The following is a 14,265-nucleotide window of genomic DNA, read 5'->3' on the forward strand; positions in this document are numbered from 1 at the left end:
CCCCTCGCTCCACCCTCGCACACTAATCTGCCTTCCCTTGCACCCATGGCGAGGTAAGCCTTGAGAAATGACAACACATCACCTAAGCCGACTTGACAGCGCTGTCCAATTAGTAGCTGCATCTGTGGTAAAAGTGCCAGACAACTAGGACACATACTACACTTTCCTGTACACAATTCAAGTGCTTTTATTCATCGCAAAAACAACTATCATCTTACCCCCATAGAACTCATTCCTTTACACAAAACATGTGCTTTTATCCATCGCAAAAACAACTTTCTCAACTTAGCCCCATAGAACTCCTTGCTGTACACAAAACAAGTGCTTTTACACATCGTAAAAACAACTATCTCACCGTTACAGTGGCGTAGCGAGGTGGGGTGTCACCCGGTGCGGCACTTAATGGTGTCATCCCCCAGAGGCGTAGAGACCCTTCCGGGGACAAACTTTCAAATTTTTGATTTGCACCCCCCCCCTTAATCTTTCGATTTGCACCCCCCCCCCCAAACTTTTGATTTGCACCCCCCCCCCCTCAAGTTTTCTCTATATATTTTGCTAGTTTTTGTCTTGGTGTCACCCCCCTAAATGGTGTCACCCGGTGCGGTCCGCCCCCCCCCCCCGCCCGCCCCCCCCCCCCCTCGCTACGCCTCTGCACCGTTATGTTCCCCAATCATAACTGTATGTCGTTACCCGCAATGTGAGAAACTCGGCATTCTATAAAGTGCATGATATGATCCTACTGAGTACGAATCAAATCGTATTTTCGATATGGCTAAGGCATTCTTGTAGTGCCCAACGGGGAAACCAGTTGAGTGTAGAGTAAGCTGATTTGCTCCTGGGAAGTTTCAAACTACAGTGTTGCTGATTAGCTCCTGGGAAGTTTGAATGTACAGTGTTGCTGATTTGCTCCTGGGAAGTTTGAATGTACAGTGTTGCTGATTAGCTCCTGGGAAGTTTCAAACTACATTGTTGCTGATTAGCTCCTGGGAAGATTAGAACTACAGTGTTATTTTAAAGCTCTAATAAGACATGGGTAATGAATATACAGGATAGCAAAGAACTTAGTGTCAGGTCGCTGTTAATAACGTTCAACCAAATGCCTACCTCTAAACCTAAACCTAATCTTAAAAAGGAAACTTTAAACCTAAGATAAACTGGTAGATGTAAACTAAAACCTTCAAGGGAATAAGTGAAGCTGCTTGTAAACAGTTTCTTTCAGTCACCTCTCCTAAAGCACCGCCCCCTACCCCCCCCCCCCCCCCACCCCACCCCACCTCCTCCGACCGTGCAACAAGGAAATAGAGAAAACTATAATTTATGTGGAGCGTATTTTTTAAACTCCTTTCGATTCCCCCTACGTAATTATTGTAAGCAGTGTGTAAATACAGAGTGGACGTAAAAACAAAATGTTCACATTCTTTCTCATCAACTCTTCAAACGGTCACGTGATAGGATCATAAATCAAAGACACGAAACTAATGCAGCTGTTGATGTCAGTACACATGTTTGTCGGGTGCACTTTTATGTCTCTATTTGTCGTGTCTGTCTCTTCGTCTGGTCTTATATCTATGTTGGTCTTGTAAATATGTTGTCTTTGTATATATGTTGGTCTTGTTAATATGTTGGTCTTGTAAGCATGTTGGTCTATTTAATATATTGACCTTGTAAATATGTTGGCCTTGTAAATATGTTGGTCTCGTTAATATATTGACCTTCTAAATATGTTGGCCTTGTAAATATATTGGCCTTTTAAATAGGTTGGCCTTGTAAATATGTTGGCCTTGTAAATAGGTTGGCCTTGTAAATATGTTGGCCTTGTAAATAGGCTGGCCTTGTAAATATGTTGTCTTTGTAAATATGTTGGTCTTGTTAATATATTGACCTTATAAATATGTTTGTCTGTAAATATATTGGCCGTGTAAATAATTTGGCTTTGTAAATATGTTGGCCGTGTAAATAATTTGACATTGTAAAGTTTGTAGTCCTAGTATTTCTGTTCACCTTGTAAATAGGTTGGCCTTTAAAAGTCTGTAGTCCTTGTATTTCTGTTGACCTTGTAAATAATTTGGCCGTGTAAATAATTTGGCCTTGTAAAGTCTGTAGTCTTTGTATTTCTGTTGACTTTGTAAACATGATATCCGTGTAAATAGGTTGGCCTTTAAAAGTCTGTAGTCCTTGTATTTCTGTTGGCCGTGAAAATAGGTTGGCCTCGTAAAGTCTGTAATCCTTGTATTTCTGTTGACCTTGACCTCTCGTGTCCTACACTACAAGCACTATACAACGTAAAAGTGTGGCCTCCCTAAAGTTCATCTATTTTTAGTTCTCCACCCTGCCGGTCCCGTACTGTTACAACATCACATAAAACATCCATCTGGATGATTTGATGCCTTGAGCTCTTTCAAAATAGAAATGTTTTCTTTGGTGATTTTTGACCACATTTCTGATATTTAAAAAATCTTTTTTCATAATACGATTTTTTGTTTGTTGACGATATTGTTTTGTAAATATTTTCTCTACAGTTTTAAATTAATACAAAGATGTAATTAAAAAAAGAAAAGACTAACCATTATATTGATTTCATTCGAAATCAATTCAAATGGAATATTATGATAATAGACATGTTCCAAAAAAAATATTTTTATTAAAATTTCTAAATTAGTAATTCTTATAATGAGACATTCCATTTCCATCATTGATTATTGTTTATTTTCAATGTGTTTATTTTTAAAACAGAATTTTTAGTTTTCAAATCCCCATCCCTGGCTACATTAAAAATACCTGCGTCGTTTATCAAGATATATTTAGGTCGCTTTCTCCTGCTAATAGCTAAAATTAGCAAACAGAGGAGCGATTCTTTAAACATCAGCGTAATGTGAGAGAGTAACAGTTTTATGTGAAAATCGTTGAAAAGACATTCTTCAATTTAAAATTTGCTATATTTCAAAGTCAGGTTTATCACGGCCATATTTCCATTACTATTAATAGTATTCACAGTATTCAGTTTATTTCCTAAAACTAAGTGGTATGTTGTTTTAAAGCACGGAATAGTGGGGTCTTTTTTAAATTATTTTTTTATTATTATCAAATAATTTGCATAGATAAGAATCTGAGAAATAAGACGATGTTTTATATCTGTAGTTAGATCATCTTTAATAACATCAGACATCAGCAAAGACTAGTGTAAACAATTAATGTATGTAACCCTAACAACACAGATACCGTTATGGATCCATTAACGTATTAAGCTCACCAATCAAGAAAACTCTTACGGTATTATTAATGCCACACCGGGCAGAGTTTTTAAAACGTTGTTGTTGTTATCTTAACCTAAAGTGATGGTGTGTTATTTGTGTTAGCCATAGGGTGCCATGTGTTGTCAGTTTTAATTACGTTTAATCTGATTAACATTTTAAAATTATCTAATCAGTAAAATACGATTATAATTAAACGTCTTTAAGCTTAAGATTTTAAAAATTAATCTTCAAAATAACTTTTTTTGTAAAATTGTAAGATCTAACAGTATTAGTTAACTACGACGACAGATAAATAAAATTACTTATAAAAATCTGCAACCACTTAAAGAATTATATTTTTTAGAGTGGATCAATGTAGGCGTTCAATAAGAAATAGTGGATGAACATCTCAGGGAAAGAAGAAAAAAAGGTTCTAAAATGCTTGGCAGATTAGCAAATAAAGGACGCCATTATTTTTATTCCTTCCCCTGACGTCATACTTTTTTTTTCGGATTCTCCGCTAATGGTGCAGGACTTGAACTCTATCAAACAAGATGCAAAAACTTAAGGTCAAATTCTTTTTTTTTAATCGTTAGCCCCGCTAAGGGAACAACAGTACAATAACACAATTTTAAATCGCTTTATATATTGTTAATGAATAGTTTGGTAAGTAGGTTGCTTCCCTTCTTCTAGTTAAATTTTGTTTGTATGGCTTAAATCTCTTCTAACAGTGTTTGACTAAATTTGAAAAATATAAGTTAAATAACACCATATAAATCTGGGGGATTGTGTTGCCAGATTAAATTGTCGTTAATCACTTAATGGGTTGATTATCTCTGTTATAAATGTTTTGTCGCACAATTAATGGACATTGGCGACAATCTCCCGTATTGTTTTTGTGTCAAACACGTTGTTTCCTTCATCTATACATTGACCTTCACCCTTCTCACATTAGGAGCTTGACCCGTCCCTATTGACCTTCACCCTTCCCACATCAAGAGGTCGACCAGTTCCTATTGACCTTCACCCTTCTCATCTGAGGATTTCGGCCAGCTCCTATTGACCTTCACCTTTCCCAGCTCAGTTCGACCCGTTCTTATTGACCTTCACCCTTCCTAACCCAGGAGTCGACTAGCACCTGACGCCACTACCCAATCAAGTTCACTGTGTTTATTGAAGGTCTTTTCTTTGCTTACTCTCTGATCGCTAGTTGCAGAGTTTCTTCCAGGCATCTATTCGAGGGGGGGGGGGCTAAGCCCCCCCCCCCCCCCCCCGAAATTTTTTTACCGCCCCCCCCCCCGAACGAAATGAAATTTATATAATTTATGTAGAAAATATATGCTTTTAACAGTGTCCGTCCCCCCGTCCCCCCGTCCGAAGAAAGTCTACCGCCCCCCCCCCCCCCGAAAATTTCAAGTGCCCTTCCCCCCCCCCCCGGAGAAAAAAGTCTGGAAGAAACACTGGCTAGTTGTGATACCAATGCAATCACTTCCACCTCAGTAGTATATTAGGTCCCTTTTGGTTAGCATTTTTGGCGGAGGAGCGCAGGGGGAGGAACAATGACATATAGTAAAATACTCGGGAGCAGGGAAGGGGGAAGGCGCAATGACATATAGTAAAATACTACGCCAACTGCCGCAGCCTGGCGCATCGCAGGGTGAGGAGCGAAGGGTGAAGGCGCAATGAGATATAGTAAAATACTCCCCCACCCTAGGGTGGCGGAGGAGTGAAGGGTGGGTCACCTTTGGGTGACCTTGTGACGTAATCATTGACATTATGACGTAATCAGTGACCTAGTTACGTAATTTTAACGAGTTTTTTAATTAGTTTAATTTTTATTAACGAGTTACGTAATTGGATTTTAATTTTTTTTTTGTTTATTTTAAATTTTAATTAATTTTTGACCTAGTTACGTAATTTTAATGTGTTTTTTAATTAGTTTTAATGAGTTTTTAAAATTTTAATTAATTTTTTATTAACGAGTTACGTAATTTGATTATTTGTTTACTTTTTAATTATTTTTATTTTGTTTATTTTTAATTTTATTTTATTTTATAATTAGTTAAATTATTATTAACTAGTTACGTAATTTGATTTTAATTACTTTGTTTAATTTGCTTATTTGATATATTTCTTTGTTGTATGTATGTTTAATAGTAAACCAATAGGGGTGTTGGTGGATGAGAGGGGGAGTAATGATGGGGTTTGAGGGTAGGGGTGCGTTAGCGTGTACTTTGTGAATAACATCCATTAACCAGACATGTAACACCTGTTACGTATCGACCGCCCGTGAAGTTTTCTCGGCGCTGCCCGTTTTAATGGGAATGTATTGATCGCACCCACTGGGCCATCACAGCATGATGTCCCACCTAATTAAATTTTTGTTATGCTTCACCGAGTTTCCCCCGCTCGGTTTGAAAGGTCATGATGATTAACGACGTACATTAAGTGCCTCTCCGTGAAGTACGTAGGTCATTATGCAACAGCTGTTGTGCGACAGCTGGTGGTGTAATTAGGTTGAGCAACCGGACATTACCTTGTTGGTTTTCTAGTACGCGTATGCTACACGTATATATACACACACACACACACACTAAATTAGAACAAAAGTCTTCTTATATTTTATTTGTTTATTAACGTTTTTCCAATTCATCAAAGGCTTTTAAAATTTCATCCTGTAAACTCAACAGGCGCTCAAAGCAGACGCGACTCATACTAACACCAGAATTTGTAGGAAAATTAAGATCGGTCCCATCTATAAGCTCTCTAAGATTTAAAGTGTTTTTGTTCATGAATTGGCTAACAATCGCCAATTTAAATCCGGTGTGATTCATCGTTCGTATTTCCGTCACTTTATTGTTACTCCTGGCCACAAGTATCCAATCTTCATTAGACATCTTGAAATAATCTTTTATAATTAGTTCCAATAATTTGAAGTGTTAAACGTGTTATAATACGATCGTTAATATATTGACGACTCGCTGACCCCGAAAAGGGTTGTAATATAACTTTTAAATTTGCACCTCGAGCTTTCTTCAAAACAAAATAGGCTGCATATAGCCCACAACTGTTGGTTAGAATATCTTGTAACACTCTTGAATTGTAAACGAGTGGTCTGTTTGAATTATTTTTTATAAAAGACAAAATGGCCGGCTCCCGAGGTGGTAAGCCAAAACTATCGAAATAAGTAAATTGCGATAGTCCGTTGAAAAATAGACCAACCCAATGACTCCCTGCCTCCGAGGACGAATCTAGATTGATAATGAATGCCGCTTGCTTCGTTCTATCGAGACGCGCGGGTAACTGATCGCACGCTAAAACGGCAAAGAGAGTTGTGCGTTGCACAAATAAGTCCGCGGCCAGTATACTTTGTAGTTCTCTTGTGTTCATTTTCTTTTATAGGCCAAGTTAGGCGGTGTAATCTGTAAGCACTTGCCTCGTTTTCGAAGTTTCTAACACCGAATCAAGTTCAGCATACGCAATAACTTGAATCGGGTCAGCTGTAACTTGTGAAAATTTAAGTTCAATAGAAACAGGTCCGGATTTAGCCAATTCAAATTGTTCACCATCCAAAAGACTAGGGCTTAAATCAAAAGCAAACAGGGTATACCCGTTCTTAAAGTTTTTATAATCTATCCCATTACCAGCATCTTTTCCAACCATACCAAGAGCGAGGTTACTATTGAAAAACGCTCTAATGGCTTGTTTCTTATCAAAGTCCATGACCAGTGGTTTTCCCGATAACGAGCGACCATCAACGCTTACATTTAAATACGTCAAGTGAAAATGTTGAAAATTGAAGGGGTTTTTCGTGTAACTTCCATTAAAAGCGGTAGAGGCGACTAGACCGATCACTAAACGGGTCGGTGTTTGACTCATATACAAATTGTCTTGGTTGTGACTTAACATACCTTTCGGTATAGCAAAGGTTTTTATTACAACGCGTTTAAAAGGGTATTTTGCATTTGTTGTCGTTAAAGCCTTTTCGTGTGCGATAGAAATGGCGGGGTTAAGTCTGGCTTTTCTAACCACCAATGTTGCGTACGTTATAACCGCTTTATATCCCTTGTTTGGTTCTGCTGTCAAGAGAGTGAAACTGTCTTTTGCGGGTGTAAGTTTAATTTTAATGTCAACACCATTCAGCATATACCGATCTTGAGCGAAAATGTCAGAGTGTATACGTCCCATCATATCGATCTCATGACTTTCAGCAGCGGTGGTGCGGCGAATCCTATACCCTTCATTATTGTCATCTTTGAATTCCTCGAAATAACAGGCTAAGTCCCTCGCATAAAGAGCGGCCGATAGAGACCCATTCTTGGCCTCTTCCCCGTGATTTAACGTAGCTTCCAGATAGGCGCGATACGGATAGGTGTTCTCACTAGCAGTAATTAGCGTATCGTTTAGAGAAATATCCACTTGTGAAAATAAACTGTGCAAAAAATAATTGACGGGTGCGACATCAACGTCAGGCGGTATTGAATCACCATTCGCTAAAGTCACTTTAGCGCGCACGTGTAAATAAGTATTAAACAAATCGAGATAGTCTTCACTGTTGCCAGAAATGGCAAATTCTATAGGTGCACCTTGTGCCAAGGACGCCAGGGGATGTATTTCAACAAATTGACCCTCCTCGACGGCAGTTTGTGTCGGGGGTGTACTAAATAAATCCAATCCAGAATGTAAGCACTCACATGAACTCGGGTGAATAAGAGCCATGGTTAAGCAAATATATCTGAATACTTGGGATGCTTCTTCTTAACACACGTCTTCGAATGTTTGTGGCTTGGTCTTCGTGTTAGTTTTATCTGTTGTTCGAAGGGTTCACCCGGTGGTCTCGAGAGCCCACGCTTTCTTCTCAACCCGCTTCCTGATTGGTTTTGTCCCAGGTGATCAACGGCGCCTTGCAATAAACGATGTCCGGCTTCCTTGGCATGTTCTTTGAACGATTCTCCAACGTCTCTTCCCGCTAATGCGTCGTTTGCAACTTGCAACCCAGTACTAACACCTTCTCTGAGTAAAGCCTTACCTCCCGTCTTTATCCAAGGGAGGACCATTCGACCTAGACCACTAAAGAAACTACCAATACCGTGTCCTCTCTGATTTCGTCCACCGATAAAAACGGGTAAACCATCACCGTACTGGTTACAGTAAAAATCCTCGTACAATTTAGGGTTTCGATGTAAAAGTGTGTGTTTCACCATGGTGTGAGTTATTCGAGATCGAAATGTTTACGTGTTCTAAAATGGAGTGTCAACACTGACGTTCCACTTGTGAATGAGAGCGTTTGTCCCAAGTCATCGCATAAAAGTATTTCCACAGTGTCGAATGAAAAGCGGTTCAGGGGGATGTAGTGGGGTTTGTCGTAAATACGAAAAACGGAACTTGGTTTCTTCTCAACGATCGGTACGGTCCGAAGCAAAGGGACCATGACATCACCAACCGGTCTCGTTTTTACGAGGTCACAATAGACGAATACCGTTTTTACTTCGTCTTCAGGGAGATGTTTCTCTGTAACTCTACCAGGAACAAGCAAATAGCTTGTCAACCTGTCACGGATGGTACTTTCTATTCCCACCGCAATTACTTTTACGACAACTTTCTTAAATCCCTTGTTACAGTTTGAAATTATAACTTCCACTTTTCGTTCATCTACCTCTCTTTTTACTAGTTTTTTTATAGCGTTAACAAGCAAGTCTATGTATTGATATTTGGACTGACGTAATCCATATAGAAAAAGGTTAACGTCTTCACCTTCTGTGATGGAATGATACTGGAGCCAAATTTCATGTTCTCTAAGCATACAAAACGCATTCGGCATTTGAATCTCGACCAGACCAACTTCGTAGTGTAAACTCACATCGATAGTCTGTGGTAATTTAACGAAAAAATGCCCAGCCTCATTGTCTGGAAATACATTTGGTGATGTATTGCTAGGCAGGGTCACATAAAAACTCATTGTAAAATTTTGGTCCTTGCAATGGTTGGGTTAGGTAAAATATATCCGAGACAGCTGGATAACAACACGACCCAGAGTTTTCCCTCTTTGTCGTCGACCGTTCCACGCGTCAGATTAAATAGTGAAAAAGCAATGACAACAAATATAACCAACATTTGAGAGATGAAAACGATTTCCGGTCGTGTCTTTAGTTTATCGAACCAACTCGAAATGGTTGAACCGATAGAAGAAGTGGTGGATCTGGGTCTCACCTCGATCCCACCGAACGGTCTGAGCGTTTCTTCCAACACGGGGTCATCCAGACTTAGGCTTTTTACCGTTTCCTCCATCCTTAGTCTTTATATTTCGAAATGTCTCTAGCTGAAATCCAACTGTTGAATGAAGGGTTATAACCGAACCACTTGACTAAATACTCTTTACCACCGACACCCTTTCTTTCTTGTATAATTTGTTCGACGCGGTACACTTTTTTGTCCCCCACTTTCTGAAGCTCCTCTTTGTAAAACGAACCTTTCACTTCTTCACCTGAATCATCTTTCAAGACGTATGTTACAGGCGTTGTCGCGTTCACGCGGCTCACCGTAAACAGTTCTTCCGTCCACGACGGGGTATAACCCTTTTTAAACGTGTTTCGGCTTTGGCCGATCCGTACACGATCACCTTCGTTAAATACTTTTCGATAAGTAATGTCCCCATGTTCGTATAAAGTATTCCAGACCCTTTCTTGATTAGACAAATTAACATTCACAGGGGCCATACGAATACTCCTATGGTACGAGTGGTTATAGTTGGTGATCAAGTCGTCTACGACATCAATGTAACGAAGACGATTTGTTTTTGTAAAGTACCGCCACATTTTTTCTTTTAATGTTCGATTGAATCTCTCAACTATAGCCGCCTTAATATCTTCATTCTCAGTGGTAAAGAAATGAACGCCTTCATCTTTAAGAAATTTTAAAAATGTCTTGTTGACAAATTCACTACCTTTGTCTGTTTGAAAATTTATAGGTTTTCTAGTAGTAAATATTTTACGTACGGCCTCCGCTAGAGCCTTACCCGTTTTTTTCTTTATCGGAATCGCCCAGGCGAATTTGCTAAACACATCGATGCAGGTCACTAGGTAAGAAGCACCACCATTGTACTTTCGTAACATGCGCATATCTATAAGATCCGCCTGAAACTGGTGATTTATCCCACCGGTGATGGTGGCGCGCCTCTGAAAGCGTCGCCGAAGAGGTTTATGTAACGTGTAGGTATCCTGATGACTTAACCATTCTTTAATTTTCTTAGTTCCAATTTCAGGGTGCTTAAACACGCCGCCGTAGGCACCTGGTCTACTAGGATCATAGTAATGTCTTTTTAGTGTTTGGTTTTTTCCCACGCGTCCCATTTGGTAGTGCTTGTTTTAGTTTTCTTACTTCTGGTACGTTTCGAGGGTGGTGTTTTTTCTACGTGTCTTCGTTTTCTTCGAGGGGTGAATATCAGAGTCAGGCGAGCCGGATTTCGTTTTAGTTTCAGATTCTGTTATGTCTATCGTTTCCTTTTTAGGTTCGGGTATGTTTTCTTGTGGTTTTTCAACCTCGGTCGTTGGGGTATTCACGGTGGATGGTTTCACATCGACTAATCCTAGGGACTTGTTTCTATAATCGCTAAGTCGCGTCGTGTAGAGCTGTAGTGTCTTTTGATATTGTCTCACTTTGTCGTGTGGTGACAAATCTTCCCTATTTAAGATATGTTCCATTTGCATATCCAAAAGGCGTAGACTATCGTTGAGTGTATCGGGTGGTACATATGCTTTTTGTTGCATAGACTCTAATATTCGAGGATCCATTAAAAGCATTTTCCTGGCCATCTTTAAAATCCCAAGACACCTTTAAGCACACCGAGAACTGGTCCGAGTAAAGCACCTAGGAAACCACCGGTCTGCAAAATTTGCTTTCGTCTTTTGACGGTCAATGACTTTTTGGTAAGTTGTCTCAAGTTCACTTTGTGACGACGCAAACGTCTCTTCTGACCGGGCGTGAGGGGAACGTTGCCTTTTAAGACATTGTGACAGCACTCGCATAACGTTTTTACGAGTTGTGGGGTAGCATTTTCGACAACGGCTTTCACGGCGGGTGGTTTGGCCCGAGCCAAAAACCTTAACATCTCACCTTGTTGTTTTACCGACTCAGACATGGTTGCTTTTATTTCGGGACGTAAACGACTTGCTGCTCGTAAGAAAAGATACTACTGCGTAATCTCAGATTATCCGGTGTTTCCTGACGAAGGTCGATCAACAAATAACCATGAGGGGCCGATGTTGCGTCCTTAAAACTTTCCAGGACATACGAAACGCGACCGGGATACATTTGTTTTGCCAAATTTGTAATTTGTGAACCGTCTCTAGGGTTCTTGAACAACACTATGTAATGCGAATTGAGACTGATGGTTCTTTGTTCTTTATTTTTCCCGAATAGGTTTTGGACAATATACATGACACTAATATTACGATGGTGACTCCCTTTCGAAAACAATTTTGTAATTCGCTCATCTGTTTCCGCCATCAAATCATCGATGACGACTAGACGTCGACGTTTTCCATCCCCCATTGATCCATTTTCTAAGTCAGGAAGACCTTCCACAAACTGAACGTTCTTTATGGTATCAAACAAAGGTTGCCACTCCCCGTAACAGTAATAAATTTCCTCGGGTGCCGGATCCATCATCTCTGACACCTGGGATAAAAATGTTTTGACAAATACTGTTTTACCACTCCCAGTTGGCCCTGCGATCAGAGCGGTAAAGGGATGTTTCCATCTCGGATCCATCGTTTTAAATGGTTGATTTTGCTTCCAGTCAAAAATCTTATATAGGATACCGAGTTACATAATTTACAGGTACAAGTAACAAAACAATAACACATACTTGTCTTTTAATATAAAAGTAAGAAAGTGAGTTTCTGTGATTGTGTGTGTGTGTGTGTGTATATATACGTGTAGCATACGCGTACTAGAAAACCAACAAGGTAATGTCCGGTTGCTCAACCTAATTACACCACCAGCTGTCGCACAACAGCTGTTGCATAATGACCTACGTACTTCACGGAGAGGCACTTAATGTACGTCGTTAATCATCATGACCTTTCAAACCGAGCGGGGGAAACTCGGTGAAGCATAACAAAAATTTAATTAGGTGGGACATCATGCTGTGATGGCCCAGTGGGTGCGATCAATACATTCCCATTAAAACGGGCAGCGCCGAGAAAACTTCACGGGCGGTCGATACGTAACAGGTGTTACATGTCTGGTTAATGGATGTTATTCACAAAGTACACGCTAACGCACCCCTACCCTCAAACCCCATCATTACTCCCCCTCTCATCCACCAACACCCCTATTGGTTTACTATTAAACATACATACAACAAAGAAATATATCAAATAAGCAAATTAAACAAAGTAATTAAAATCAAATTACGTAACTAGTTAATAATAATTTAACTAATTATAAAATAAAATAAAATTAAAAATAAACAAAATAAAAATAATTAAAAAGTAAACAAATAATCAAATTACGTAACTCGTTAATAAAAAATTAATTAAAATTTTAAAAACTCATTAAAACTAATTAAAAAACACATTAAAATTACGTAACTAGGTCAAAAATTAATTAAAATTTAAAATAAACAAAAAAAAATTAAAATCCAATTACGTAACTCGTTAATAAAAATTAAACTAATTAAAAAACTCGTTAAAATTACGTAACTAGGTCACTGATTACGTCATAATGTCAATGATTACGTCACAAGGTCACCCAAAGGTGACCCACCCTTCACTCCTCCGCCACCCTAGGGTGGGGGAGTATTTTACTATATCTCTTTGCGCCTTCCCCTTTCGCTCCTCACCCACCCTCTGCGCCAGGCTCACCCAGGCGGGTGAGTATTTTACTATATGTCATTGTCCCTGCAGCTCCTCCGCCAACACCCGTTGGCGTCGTATTTTACTATATCTCATTGCGCCTTCACCCTTCGCTCCTCACCCTGCGATGCGCCAGGCTGCGGCAGTTGGCGTAGTATTTTACTATATGTCATTGCGCCTTCCCCCTTCCCTGCTCCCGAGTATTTTACTATATGTCATTGTTCCTCCCCCTGCGCTCCTCCGCCAAAAATGCTAACCAAAAGGGACCTAATATACTACTCACCTCTAGACTGACAAACAGTATTAGTTTAGGTAGAGATTACTTTGTCGGCCTATGGGCTTTGGTTGAATAGGTCCAATATCTATATATATAATTCTCTTCTGGGAGACGCTAGAAAACAAGCTGTAAGTGCGCTCCCTACCACCCCCACCCCTACATGGTCTGGTGAGCTGTGGTTCACGCTAAATGTTTACAATCATAGCCGGGTTTAGTGTCGACTATTAGGGGCAGATAATTTAGTTTGAAACGATTTTAAACGTAAGGGGGGGGGGGGGTAACTAAGTGGAGTTTACTTTAACGGAGGGGGGGGGAGGAGGGGGGGTTATCGTCCTTAACGAGCTACTTATAGTGTTTTAAAGAAATATTTCAGTGGCAGCGTTGGTACTGTCGAATTCACAAATTATGAATTACTGTAAAGTAGAATAAACAACAACTAAATAGCGGCGTATGATATGCCGCGGGTCGGCTCGTACAATATACAATATACAATATTTAAAACAAAATATGATTCTTAAACACAAAACTAAATATAACAATACAAACGTTCAGCTTGACCAACTTTTAAAAAAAAATTTGAACCGTTTTACTTCAACGTTTATAGTATTTAAAATCCTTGAAAGGTTTAAATTCTAATGTTATAACAAGCTTGACAAAGCCTCTCTTCATAAGCTTGACGGCACCAGTTTAAAACTATTTTTGGAGAACAATGCCAATACTGTTTGCATTGATTTTTTTCTAACACAAATCAATGTGTCAAAAAAACACGGTCGTGGGCGGCGGACGTTTGCATTTTTTAAACAGTTTTAAAGGCGTGAATGTTCTCACGTTCAAGATTATCTAATTACGTGCGGGCTTTTTGGATACAATGATCTGCTTCATATTTAATCCGGTCCAC

At 39.4% G+C, this 14,265-nt stretch overlaps 1 protein-coding gene across 1 annotated transcript in view; it reads left to right on the forward strand.

Moving 5' to 3' along the window:
* LOC131937779 (salivary glue protein Sgs-3-like) overlaps window positions 1-14,265 on the forward strand; it is a 42,858-nt gene that overhangs the window by 2,233 nt on the left and 26,360 nt on the right. The gene's annotated exons all lie outside the window — the stretch shown is intronic.

Source organism: Physella acuta, unplaced genomic scaffold (genome assembly GCF_028476545.2).
Source record: "Physella acuta isolate Inbredline_101_S28 unplaced genomic scaffold, ASM2847654v3 ptg000222l, whole genome shotgun sequence".
NCBI classification, from domain to species: Eukaryota; Metazoa; Mollusca; class Gastropoda; family Physidae; genus Physella; species Physella acuta.